Raw genomic sequence first — 14,494 nt, 5'->3', positions numbered from 1 at the left:
TCTATACTATGGAGTGGAATCATGGACATTAAATGTAGAGACAATGAGACGACTTAACGCATTTGAAATGTGGACCTATATAAGAATTATGAGGGTTTCCTGGGTAGATAGAGTTACAAACAATGAACTACTGAGAAGAATAGGTAAAGAGAAGGAAGTTGAACTTACAATTAAAGAAAAGAAGCTACAGCATCCTACGACTCATAATGCAGGGAAAGATAGATGGCAGAAGAAGCATCGGAAGAAGACGAATTTCATGGTTGAAGAACCTGAGAGAATGGTTTGGATGCAGCTCAAAACAACTATTTAGAACTACTGCCTTAAAAATTAAAATAGCTATGATGATTGCCAACCTCCGTAGCGGAGATGACACCTGAAGAAGAAGATCAGGTGAATTTATTTTTATTAACTTTATTATATTATAAAAAATCTCTAGATTTTTCCGATGTGTGTATTTAAATACAATCCAAACCCTTTTGCTGCATACCACTGGCCTAGTTACTCAGGTTTCGATTGTATTGTTTTAATATGTATCCGAATATTTGCTTGACGTAAACAAGGGTCTTTGTAATTTTCAAGAAAACTCTTAATTGTTTTCTGAATCGAATGGTATTTTCAAGAACAGATGTGACTGCTGTGAAGTTGTTATGCTCGTTAAGGGTCTGCTATTGTTATTTTGACACTTAAAAGCCGTAAAAAACCTATCGTTTCTGTAGCGGAAGATATTTTAATAAGTTGAAAACAAAACTACCGAAATAAATCGTTAAAAGTCTTAAAAACAGGGGCGTAACAGAGGGCCCCGCAGCATGAAGCTTGCTGGGGGGCCCAATCGCTTAAGGGCCCCATCTTGTCATCTGATATTATGTAAAAATCTGTTATTGTTATATTATTTTACGTTGTCTGTTTAAATTTAAAAACGTAAAAATTTCTAACTAGACGTATTTGCCAAGTGAATCATCTCATAATATCTAGAAACTTAATCCCTTCCGGCCTACCGAAATTTTATCGCAGCGACAATAAACTATATAATGCTTTGTACGTGACTATTAAAAGATATTAGAATTGCAATTTGCCGAATTTAAGAACAATATTTTTAAATCTAAAAATGGGTTTTCTTTCTCTCTGTTCTTTACCTACTTTTAGTATTTGGATACAATATTATCGCCAGTAATTTCATATTGATTGTTTGCATTGAATGTTATTTATGTTTGTGTTGTTTTACGGTTATAGTTGCATCAGTTTGGTACGCATTTATTTAACAATTATTGACGACTTTTCTTGTGTAATCATTGGACAGTCTCTCAACAGATAAACGGTAAGATAAGGAAATTATAACACTTACGCTTTAGGGGAGTCAATGTAGAAAAACTTGCATTGTTTCGGTTTCGGAAAAAATCAAACAAGCTTATATTTTTCTAAAACATTTTTTGTTAACTTATATATCTTATCTTAAAGTAAAAAGTTCTACTCACAGATGCCTCTAATTGTTTATTAATTCTTTAAACAATAAAACTGTTTTATATTAAATAATTTTAAAAGATATCGGCGAATTCATCATTTTACTTTGTTCAAAAATGTTTCTATTTGCTTTTTGATTAGGCTGAATTCGAATATGACATTAAATCAGGGCCATAAGTACGATGTTGGCAAACGTGATCTGGGGCCCCTTACCGGGGGGTCTGGGGTTAATCACCCAGCAGAAGGAGTCCGGGAAAATTGATATTTAACCACTTGAAAACGCATTTTAATGTACTTCATGACTGAAGTTTCCTGTACCTACCTACATATTGCTATTTTAGTTGACCAACACAAAAAAATTTTTAAATCACATTATTTTAAGCTAAATATTTTGCAAATATGTATTTACCATCAATATAACATCTTTTCTGTTTTCATAAAAAATATACTACATATAATGTTACTTACATTCTTCGGCTAGTAGTAATGTAGGTTTTTAATCGCGTTATATTGCCCATTAGGCCAGGAACCGAAGCTTTTTACCTCGAAATTTTTACAGAATGGATAGATTTGCTTGAAAATTTGAAAATAAGTAGTAGATAGACCAAGGATCAAAATCTGTATGATGCCGACAGGCGCTTTTACCATGGGGGTGGTTGTCACCCCATCACGAGGGTGGACATTTTTATTATATTTTGACGGCAAGGGTTGGTAAAAACATTCATTCTAAGCAAAAAATGTCCTATACATTTTTTTGATAGAATTAACAGTTTTCGATTTATTTGCCATCGAAAATGTTAGTTTTATATCGAAAAAATCAATGTTTTGATAGGTATACTCATTTACGATTCACTCAATTTTTGCCGTAGAAATAGCTATTTGTATAACAAGGGAGGAAAGTGCTACTTTTCCTCCCGAGAATGAAGTTTACTGCCCGACGCGTAGCGGAGGGCAGTAATCATTCAAGGGAGGAAAAGGCACTTTACTCCCATGTTATACATATGGTTTTTCCACCTTCCTCAAATTAATAAAAGTCATTTTTCATTTTTACTTAATTTATTTCTGTAACTAACCAACAAAATTTATTCAAATTAAAACAAACAAGTAGGTACAATATAACTGTCAACTGTCAAATATAAGTCAAATTATTAATGTAAACATTGTTAAATCAAAATAACAATTTACTGTTTTTTACCATTCTGCAAAATACTGGGTGTTTTATAAATAAACGTTAAAATGTATAGATACTTACGTAATAGAAAATAGATATTGTACAGGGCGTCAATAAGTTATATTTCATGAATGACGTCACTTTTACTTTTCCTCCCTAGGGAGGAAAAATATTTTCCTCCCTAGGGAGGAAAAGTACAACTTTGCTCCCTACAATCAGGTCCGGAAAAGTATACTTTCGGTAGAGGTAGGTGGAAAAAACTTTTTCAAACCAAGTTCTTGAGAATTGAATAACCTACAATTTTATATTGAAATATTTTTTCGTATCTCTGATGCTAATCTTTACATTCTGAAGAAAATGGCATTTTTTACCAAGCTACAAAAATTCGTTATTCGCGTTTAACTCCTGTTTTTAAAAAATAATCATTCTAAGCCAGTCAAACATCTAGAATCTATTAATAATACATAAATAAATAAGAATGAATAAGGCCAATGACTAAAAACACCGCTAACTTATATTATTATGCTTCCAATTGGATTTCTCCTTTTTTTTTTTCAAAAAAATATATTGATTTTTTAACCCTAACATTTTTAATTTTGATCCTAGAAGTTTGGTAAAAAAGAATTTTGTAGGTTTTTATAAGGTCTATAAGGCTATTAATATTAATTATTGTTAAAATCCTCAGTGGCAAAAAGAGGTGACTTTGAAAGGGTTGGTAAAGGTGGTTTTTGCATGTCATTACAAGTTTTAATTGTCGATAGTTCACTCAATTTTTGCCGTAGGAAAAATTTTTATAAACCAGGCTTTTGGAAATTAAATCGGCTACAATTTCATATTTGAACATTTTTTCGTATCTCTGATGTTAATCTTGCTATTCTGAAGAAAAAGCCATTTTTTCCAAAACTTCAAAAATTCGTTATTTGCCTTTAACTCCATTTGTTTTAAAACTGTTCATTCTAAGCCGGTCAAACTTCTAGAACCTATTAATAATACATAAATAAAAAATACCAAATAAGGTCATTGACTAATTTTAATTAGGGTGGTGATGAGGGGGTTGCTTTCAATCACTTTTTCGCTGAAAAAAATAGGGACTGGCATTCTTTTCATTATAAGTTACTTAATTTTTGAGCTAGAGACTTTTTTTTATTTTTGGAGATAGATATTTTTAATACTTTAAATTAATTTGAATAAGTTGTCCTCGAAAAATGCATAGTTTTCTCGTCTTTTGACTTTGAAACTACAATATTTAGCATTTGACGAAGAAGAGCCAACATAAATAAAGTATAGCTCGATTACTATTGGTCTTAAAGAAAATCTAAAAACACATTTTTGTTTATTTTTTCAAAAGGTACATTTTTGTTAAGTAAAGTTGTTTTGATAAAACGAAAACTTTTGGAGTTATTAGCAGAAAACTTATTAAAAACATTGATTTTTTCGATATAAAACCAACACTTTCGATAGCGAATAAATCGAAAACTATCAATTTTATTAAAAAAATGTATAGAACGTTTTTTGCTAAGAATGAACGTTTTCACCAACTTTTGTGATTAAAATATAATAAAAAATTTCCACTCCTGAGATGGGGTGGAAGCCACCCCCATGGTAAAAGCGCCTTTCAGCATGATATAGATTTTGATCCTTGGACTATCCCCTACTTATTCTCAAATTTTCAAGCAAATCGATCCATTCTGTAAAAATTGCGAAGTTTTGTCCTATTTTAAGCTTCATTACTTGGACTATATAGGCAGTATAAAGCCGCGTTCAGAGTGGACGAGCAAAGAGCAAAGAGCAAAGAGCAAAGAAGTGCTAATAGCGGGTAGTTACGCTAGACGAGAGTTTAGTTCTTTTCCACTCGGCAGTGTGGATAGGAGCGGTAGGATATTTGCTCTTTACTCTCACAGTAGTCCATGTAGTGAGACCGCTCCCGTCTGAAAAAATTTCCGATTTGGTCTCTTTGTGGATTCCTATTTAAAAATATTTTAAAATTTCCTTTAAACAAATCTGAAGGGTGCTGGGCGGAATTTTTGGGCAGAAATTGTTTAAACAATTTTTTTAAACAAATACAAAAGATCACGTGTTTTGCTCTGGAACATATATTTTTAAGTTTTGTGGGTCATCTAAACAACAAAGGTATCTTGTAAATGTTCCCAAAAATTGATAGTTTTCGAGTTATAGGCAATTTAAAATCTGAAAAATGCGAAAATACCCATTTTCGAGGCCTAAATACTCATATTTAAATTAGTATTTTTAAGGTTGCCAGATACTTAAATTGAAGTTTAAACATTGAGCCTCAAGACTCTGAAGACTGATCGCGTCTAACCTTAATTTATACCGTTGTTTTTTAATTGTTAAATATGCGTGTTTATTCGATTTTTTGCCGGTGTGGCGCGCTCAATTTCAAAAATCTCCTATTTTCCTCCGAAAATTATTTTTCCAGATTTTTTGGGATTTTCTAAATAAAATAAGTTTCTTGACATTTTTCTCAAAAGTTAACAGTTTTAAAGTTATAAGCGATTTAAAATCCAAAAATGAGTTTTTTTGTCATTTTTTGGATTTTAAATCGCTTATAACTTTAAAACTATTAACTTTTGAGAAAAATGTCAAAAAACTTATTCTATTTAGAATATCCCAAAAAATCTAGAAAAAATAATTTTCGGAGGAAATAGGAGATTTTTGAAATAGAGCGCGCCGCACCGGCAAAAAAATCTGATAAACACGCATATTTAACAATTAAAAAACAACGGTATAAATTAAGGTTAGACGCGATCACTCTTCAGAATCGAAGCTGAATGTTTTATCATCAATTTAAGTATCTGGTAACCTCAAAAATACTAATTGAAATATGAATTTTTAAGCCTCGAAAATGCGTATTTTCGCATTTTTCAGATTTTAAATCGCCTATAACTCGAACACTATTAATTTTTCGGAAAAATTACAAGATACCTTTTTTGTTTAGAATAACCCAAAAAACCTAAAAATGTATAATAATAAAAATGGTATACATTTTTATTTTATAGTCGTATTACTCCGTAGAGTAAGTGCACACCTACATTGCCTACATTGGATCCGATTTTCTCCGATCAGATCAGATCAGATCAGATCCGATCCGATACATAGGGCTTTTCATTCACAGTCATTTGTTTCGAGCTTCTGTCATGTGTCACATAATATTAATTTATCTACGTCATACGTTATTGGTATATAAACAATACAAACCAAAGACGTATGGCGTAGATATATCAATATTATGTGACACATGACAGAAGCTCGAAACAAATGACAGTCGATGAAAAGCCCTATTGGATCCGTCTTTCTCCGATCAGATCAGATCCGATCAGACCGGTTTTCCGGCGATGGTGCCTACATTGGTTCAGTAATCTTCCGACCACCGACCAGCGACAATAAGTTCCGATGAAGATGTGTTGAGATGATGACATTGAATATATTTAAACATGTTAGATTGCAACCCCCAACTTGCAACAAACTTGCAACCAGTTTGAAACCAACTTGCAACCAGTTTGCAACCAGTTTGCAACCAGTTTGCAACCAACTTGCAACCAATTTGCAACCAACTTGCAACCATCTTGCAACCAACTTGCAACCAATTTGCAACCAACTTGCAACCAACTTGCAACTAAAATTGCAACTCAACTTGCAACCAATCGGAATGAAACCAAACACTTCTCGATGAGAATAGGAGAAGCTACTCCCGACGTCGGCCGATATCGGATCTGATCTGATCTGATCGGATCGGAGAAAAACGGATCCAATGTAGGCACTCCCATTTAATACTATGGGTTTATTTTTTATTTCGACGTCGGCCGACGTCCGATCTGATCTGATCTGATCTGATCGGATCGGAGAAAACGGATCCAATGTAGGCACCCCCATTTAATACTATGGGTTTATTTTCTATTCCGACGTCGGCCGACGTCGGATCTAATCTGATCGGAGAAAATCGGATCAAATGTAGGTGCGGCCTAACTAGGTGCATTTTTCCGTTGGAACTTTAGCAGCTGCAGACGGGGGATGTGAATTGCATAGTGTAGAATTCCTTCCCTCTCGTCTTCACTGCAGCATCCATTTGACTTGCAAATTGGTCTTGGAGGTGTCACCAGGAAAGTGTACCAATAAGTTTTCAATTTAAAAATCTTTTAGTAATATTTTTAATATTTTCAATATTAATAATTTACTATTAGGATTGAAAACTACTTCGTCTAAAAATATATGTTCCGGAGCAAAAAAACGTGATCTTTTGTATTTGTTTAAAAATAGGTATTTATGAAACAGTTCGTGAAGTATGCTTTTTGCGAACGCACGCGATATTTAGAGCACGAGCGACAGCGGAGCGAGTGCTATACATCGCGTAAGTTCGCAAAAAGTACTTCATGCACAGTTTCATACAATATTTTATCTACTCTACCATAAACAAATAAAAAAACTGTAACTCTTCGTCACTGGAATTCATTTCTATTCTACAATTTTTAGAACTTTGACATTTAAAAATTCTAACTTCTTTCAAACCACAAAACTGTAAAAACTCTTGTCGTAATTCATTGCTCATTATGTCATCACCATGACAACGCCCAAGTTAAGGATATTTGATTATATGAAAGTGTGTTAAAAACAGTGCGAAAAAGTAAGTCCCATTTAAAATACATTGTTACTTCACGCTCACTTTAAACACCTCACGCACTGCTATCTATAATGACAGTTTTCACAAACTAAAAACTTACACGTAACATAACAGAGTAGATAAAATTGTTTAAACAATTTCTGCCCAAAAATTCCGCCCGGTGCTCTTCAGATTTGTTTAAAGGGGACATTTTTGAATAGGAATTGACAAAGAAACCGAATCAAAAATTTTTTCAGACGGGAGCGGTCTCACTACATGGACCAAAGAAATCAAACTTGTTTGGTTTCGCCGCTTTGCTCTTTGCTAGCACTCTGTGCACCTCCGTTTGCCAGTATGAGTTTGATTTCTCCGCTTTGCTCTTTGCTCTTTGCTCTTTGCTCTTTGCTCGTCCACTCTGAACGTACGCTAACGCGATTACAATCGCGGGGCCCACTTCGCCGGAGGCCTGAGGCACTGCCCCGGTTGCCCCAATGGTAGTTACGGCTCTGTCAGACATTACAATTTGAAAATTCAAAATAAATTTTTTTGAGCACTTTACAGTATGTCTGCGTGGCTTCGAACCATATGGGAAATATTTTTATTATCAATTTTATGAAAAAAGTTGTTCTTCATGAAATGCTCTGTCTGAATGGTCTTAGATCTATACAAAATAAGCCAGATAAACCATCAGATATCAAAGCTTATCAATTTTATACGAGGTAAGTGAAAAAATAGGAATTTAGCTCAATGATAAAGTACTTTTATATTTAACAATAAACGATTTTAATTTTAATATGTAATTACATCCTTGTAAATTAAAAATTAATTTTTCCAAATATTTCTCAAATTACCGATTAATTTTTTAATTTTACGAAAAAATTCTTTATAAAATTCTTATCAGATTCTTTATCAAAAGCTCTGCATTATCTCAAAACGAAGATTCAATCGTAATATATCACATTTTACCAACTTTATACGAGGTATGTCGAAAAATACGAATTTCTCTCTAAGAGTTAAGTACAAGGATACAAGGAGCTACTAACTCAGTATTCATTATCATGATGTCTCTGTTGAAGTTATGTTAACAGAATATGGTGGAATAGACGGAGGATGCAGCAAAGGTAAACAAATTTATGGGATTTAGGAATTCTTGAGGGTGATGAGATAGTTGGTGTAAGTCAACCAACAAATCTGTGCCTGTTATTATGTTTGTGTAGTTAAAAATTAGTGAATGACATATATACAATTTTAATGTATGTTGATTTTAAAGAATTTATTTCTACGTATTGAAAGATTTTGTTTTTATTTTTATTTTATTTATGTATATTAAAAAAATTCTATTTATTAGTAAATGTAAGGTTGACAACGTTTGGATCATAAAGTGGGGCGAGTATTTAATGTGTATGTTAGAACTGGATGTGCAGTTGTAAACTGAATAGGTCAGTACTTGATCTTTGACGAGACGAGTATTATTCGTATAAGATTATTGTTCGCATAAGAGTTGGTATATCGGAAAGCTTCAAATTGTAGTTAAAATACTATATTAGCAGTCATATAATAAAAGTGAATGTGAATTAAACCATAACATTGTAGGTAAATGAAACAACATTATAAATTAAATGGTGGAGAATTGGAATAGATAGAAATAGGAATTAAATATAGTAAGAAGTAATTAATTGTACATTGAAACTGTGTATCAAGTGATATAAGCAATGGATAAATATTAATAATCTATTGAACCAGATAACAGAAAAACTAGTAGTAAGTTATATTTTCGGGTATACCTCCTACCTACATTGTGCTATAAAATTTTGTCAATAAATACACAACTAGTTAAGTAAATTCACTTCACAATTAAACAAAACAGAAACACACAGGACAAAGGACGACACAACAGATAAATGAGGGAATTGGGTTGCTCAGGATCACTACATTTGATTTAATTTATTTTAACTGCATTTAGTTTTTTAATTTCCTGGTATCAGTTTTTAACTTTGTGTTTTTTTATGTTTTTTTATAAAATAAAAAATTTTATAATTCCCACATAATTCCCACAAATTTTTATAAAAAAACACAAAGTTAAAAACTGATACCAGGAAATTAAAAAACTCAATGCAGTTAAAATAAATTAAATCAAATGTAGTGCTCCTGAGCAACCCAATTCCCTCATTTATCTGTTGTGTCGTCCTTTGTCCTGTGTGTTTCTGTTTTGTTTACTTGTGAAGTGAATTTACTTAACTAGTTGTGTATTTATTGACAAAATTTTATAGCACAATGTAGGTAGGAGGTATACCCGAAAATATAACTTACTACTAATTTTTCTGTTACCTGGTTCAATAGATTATTAATATTTATCCATTGCTTGTATCACTTAATACACAGTTTCATTGTACAATAAATTACTTCTTACTATATTTAATTCCTATTTCTATCTATTCCAATTCTCCACCACTTAATTTATAATGTTGTTTCATTTACCTACATTGTTGTGGTTTAATTCACATTCACTTTTATTATATGACTGCTAATATAGTGTTTTAACTACAATTTGAAGCTTTCCGATATACCAACTCTTATGCGAACAATAATCTTATACAAATAATACTCGTCTCGTCAAAGATCAAGTACTGACCTTATCTATTCAGTTTACAACTGCACATCCAGTTCTAACATACACATTAAATACTCGCCCACTTTATGATCCAAACGGTGTCAACCTCACATTTACTAATAAATAGAATTCTTTTAATATACATAAATAAAATAAAAATAAAAACAAAATCTTTCAATTCCTAGAAATAAAATCTTTAAAGTCAACACACATTAAAATTGTATATATGTCATTCACTAATTTTTAACTACACAAACATAATAACAGGTACAGATTTGTTGGTTGACTTACAACAACTATCTCATCACCCTCAAGAATTCCTAAATCCCATAAATTTGTTTACCTTTGCTGCATCCTCCGTCTATTCCACCATATTCTGTTAACATAACTTCAAACGGAAACATCATGATAATGAATACTGAGTTAGTAGCTCCTTGTATCCGAATGTAAGTACGACACGTTATAATTGCATGATTATATATAGCATATGTCTGCATGTGTATGTGAGTTTGGGGACGGTTTTACCACCCCCCCCCCGTTTTTGCATGCATACGCAGTTGTATGCTATTTCGCTATTTTTATGTCTTTTATGTATGTTATTCAACATTGGTTTGATCTTGTGGATCTTTAGCATCTTTTACAACCAGACAATGGTCTAACTCTGGTTTTTTATTTGTAGCATTTTGTAAGTTGTTACCTTTGACCTGAAGATGCTCTACAAATTTTAAAGAGCGAAACCGGTCGTCGGAAGTTATAATAAAGATTGAGAGTAAGTCTGACTTTTACTTCATTTAATAAATAATCATTTCGTTGTGAATCGAAACAAGAGCCGTCTTATTTTACTTAGTTCAGAGAGCACTCTTCTTAGGCTAATTTCTACTAAGTAGTTTCAACCCTTCTTAGGGTTTCGTCAGAAAGCGCATATTTGATCCTCTCCGAACCACTAAAATTTTCTCCGCCACACACCGACCTCGGTTCACAAACGAAATAACATGATACCATGGATGCCGTAGCGGCATGTGCTAAATATGTCATCTGCTGCGTCCTCTAAAAAATTCATCCCTAAATGTAACATTTCAATGGATGCTGGCTTAATAGGGAATGTCATTATAAAACTGTATAGATACGCATAAAGTACAAGCAATTTCTCGTAGCAATTTATATCGTGGAAACTTTAACAATTAACGCTCCATAGTCACACACATATATCGAAATGATAAAGCTAAACTGGCTGCTGCTGTGTGTACCGTATAACTTCATTTTATAAAGTAACAAATCAAATACGTCTCCCAAACCAATTACGTACCAAACTGATTTATGGGCCGTTTTAAATTCACAGACATTACATGGAGCGCAAGTATACGTTGCGTTATGTGGAATATTATACGCCGGCATTTATTAAATAAAATTTCGTCATATGGTAATGTTGGTACGTGATAGCGAAATTACGGCTGGAAATAAATGGATTTCCGAGGAAAAATGTGAATTTCGACTGTTAAGCCTTTAGTTAAAGTTATTAGTGGCCCAATTTATAGCTATACAGTATGTTCAGCTATGTTTAATATGTTAAAAGGTTTTTGTAGGTTAATATTTTGAATAATGGTGTCCTTTTTATTATGGGTTTTTAGCCTAGCAATATACATTTAACTCTCGTTTATCCGTGAGCGGTTTATCCGTGGGGCGGATTATGAAACACCAACCTAAAAACATAAAACAGATAAACCCAAACTACATAAAAGACATAAATAATAAAAGTCAAAATATTTTTAAAAGATATTTATTGAAAAACTTATTGGACCATTTTCCTGGTGACACCTCTATGGCTCTATGGTTTAAAACCTTTTTCCTCCAGAGCTTGTCTCCACTGTTCCAGTTTTTGTTATAGGCCTCTTTCACTATTTCCTACTAACACGACATCACCAGGATACATTAGGCACCATGGAATGTTACCTTGTAGTTTCGCCGTTATCTGGTCCAAAACTAATGAGAATATATCGTATTTGTCTATGTATGAAATTATTTAATAAAAATTATGTTTCATCCGGAAAGCAGATGGATGCACGTCGACCTATATTCGGATCTTAGACTATTAACCGTAATCTAATAAAATGACACAACTATGTTCTCTTTTTATGAATGTTTATCTGAATAAAGTATCATACACATAAGAGAAATATTTTCAAAGAATAGGGATTAAATCAATTTGGTTTATAGTTTACCATAAACTGTGATTTTTGTAATAATGTATTTATTTTTTTGGAACAAAATTTTTAAACCATGATCGCAATAAAAAACATATTCGAGGTGCATTCCCAGTTCAATTTCAATTTAGTTTTAATTAAAAAAATAGCTAAATTCCTGTTAAAATAATAATACTAGCGATTGGTTTTTTAGGTAATTTTAAAAACATTTTTTTTTATTTAGTTGACATCGTAATGCAGTAGAACGATTTTTTAAACCGAAAAAATATTGTTTACGTTATAAAAGAGCATAAAAGCGTCACATTCCAAGAAAGATAAAACGCCGTCTTTAAAAATCCTTTTAAGTAGGCTTGGTTTAAGTTAGGTATATCAGACCTGGACTAAATATGAAAAAATCAGGCTTTTTGAAGATACTTCTTTTAGTCTGGACAGATTGTCGAAGAATAGGCCATTTTTGGGAAAAGTTATTTACCAGCAATTTTATTGCTGGAATCGAAACTTATAATTGTATACAGTGCTAGTCAAAAGTCCGTACCCCCCTCTTATCTTTTGAACGGTTTTACCTATAATAGTGAAATTTGGATGGAGGAAATTAACTGACGTAAGCTTCTTAACTAGTTATGACAGGTGACGTAATAGTGACAGATGACGTTACAGAGCCACTGTGACCGATAATTTTAAATGGGACCTTATGGCAAGTGATACCTCGTTTGAAAGGTATTCAAAATACCTACTCAGCCATACTAATTTTTTTGTGTTTTAGTTGATTTTGATTTTGGTGAATATAAATATAATATTGTAGCTTCGCATTTAATTAATAAAAATTCAAATGTACGCCTATGGTTTTTTTGTCAAAAAAGTTGACGTTTTTCGATTCTCTAGTAGTTTTTACGTCAACGTCAACCTTTTTGACAAGTAATCATAGGCGGAATTTTGAATTTTGAATTAATTAAATGAAACTACAATTTTATATTTATTTCATTAATTCGTCAAAATTAGCTTAAACTTAAACAATATTAGTATGACTGAATAGGTATTTTCAATACCTTTCAAACGAGGTGTCACTTGCCATAAGGTCCCATTTAAAATTATCTGTCACAGTGGCGCTGTAAAGTCATCTGTCACTATTACGTCACCTGTCATGACTAGTTAAGAAGCTTACGTCCGTTTATTTCCTATCTCCAAATTTCACTATTATAGGTATAACCGTTCAAAAGATACGAGGGGGGGTACGGACTTTTGACTAGCACTGTATATTAATAATATAGGTATGCAAAGTCTGCAGATAGTGTGCTACTTTTTTATAAACAAAATGGCGCCCGAGAATCGTGTTTTTTTTTTCAATTTTTGCTCTATAACTCCAAAGATTTTAACTTTACACCAAAAACACCCAAATAAAAATTCACCGTAATTAAATCCTGCATGTTTAATAAATGTTCCTCCCGACTTACGTCGACGAAAATTTTGCTCGGAAAATGCGGGTTTTTCCAACAAAATAACCACAATAATTGTGATACATAAGAATACCTATGATTTTTGTATAAAAAGGCACTGTACCTATCTAATGTACTTTACAGAATTAAAATTGGACTAGCGGCCTCAGGAATATTTTAAAATTATAAACAATTTTTTGTCTTAAAAACAAATAAAATATTTCGGGAAATATTAAATTAAATTAAATCGTGAAAACGGTATTGGAAAAAAAGTGGCAGGGTGCTTCTTTTAAAAGAAAAAACGTTTAATTGTTATAAGTGGTTCCTGAGATACAACCGGTCAAAATTGGCCGGCACTTACGGGAAAGATATAAACAATAGGATCATAATTTTTAAACCATCACCTTTTTATTTCGGTCCTTTGTCTCCACACCAATTTTCATATCTTTAACATAGTCATAACAAATTATTACAATAAAAACTATCGATATTACGAGTGAAAATTGCCAAAAATAGCAAAATTCCAATCAAAAATTAGGTTGGAGAAAATGTAATGTCAAAGTTCAAAATCGGTATACGTTAAAAAAATGCATTTTTTCGGCTTCGCAAAAAATGCATTTTTTGCGAAAAATGCAAAACTTTGAGATTACATTTTCTCCAACCTAATTTTTGATTGGAATTTTGCTATTTTTGGCAATACTCACTTTCGTAATATCGATAGTTTTTATTATAATAATATATGTTATGATTATTTTAAAGATATGAAAATTTGTGTGGAGAAAGACGACAAAAATAAAAAGGTGAAGGTTCGAAAATTATGATGCTGTTGTTTATATCTTTGCCATAAATGCTGGTCAACTTTGACCAGTTGTATCTCAGGAACCACTTATCACAATTAAACATTTTTTCTTTGAAAAGAAGCGTCGAGCCGGTTTTTTCCCAATACCGTTTTCATGATTTAATTTAATGTAATATTTCCCGAGATATTCTATTTGTTTATAAGCC

The 14,494-nt window shown here is 32.2% G+C and overlaps 1 protein-coding gene across 5 annotated transcripts in view; it reads left to right on the top strand.

The window, feature by feature from the left end:
* The window catches only part of LOC126882898 (RNA-binding protein Musashi homolog Rbp6), a 1,676,353-nt gene that overhangs the window by 345,316 nt on the left and 1,316,543 nt on the right, over nt 1–14,494 (top strand). The gene's annotated exons all lie outside the window — the stretch shown is intronic.

This window comes from Diabrotica virgifera, chromosome 4, assembly GCF_917563875.1.
Source record: "Diabrotica virgifera virgifera chromosome 4, PGI_DIABVI_V3a".
Taxonomy (NCBI): Eukaryota; Metazoa; Arthropoda; class Insecta; order Coleoptera; family Chrysomelidae; genus Diabrotica; species Diabrotica virgifera.
Note: the sequence above shows the minus strand (reverse complement) of the source record. Positions and strands in the feature narration are given on the sequence as shown.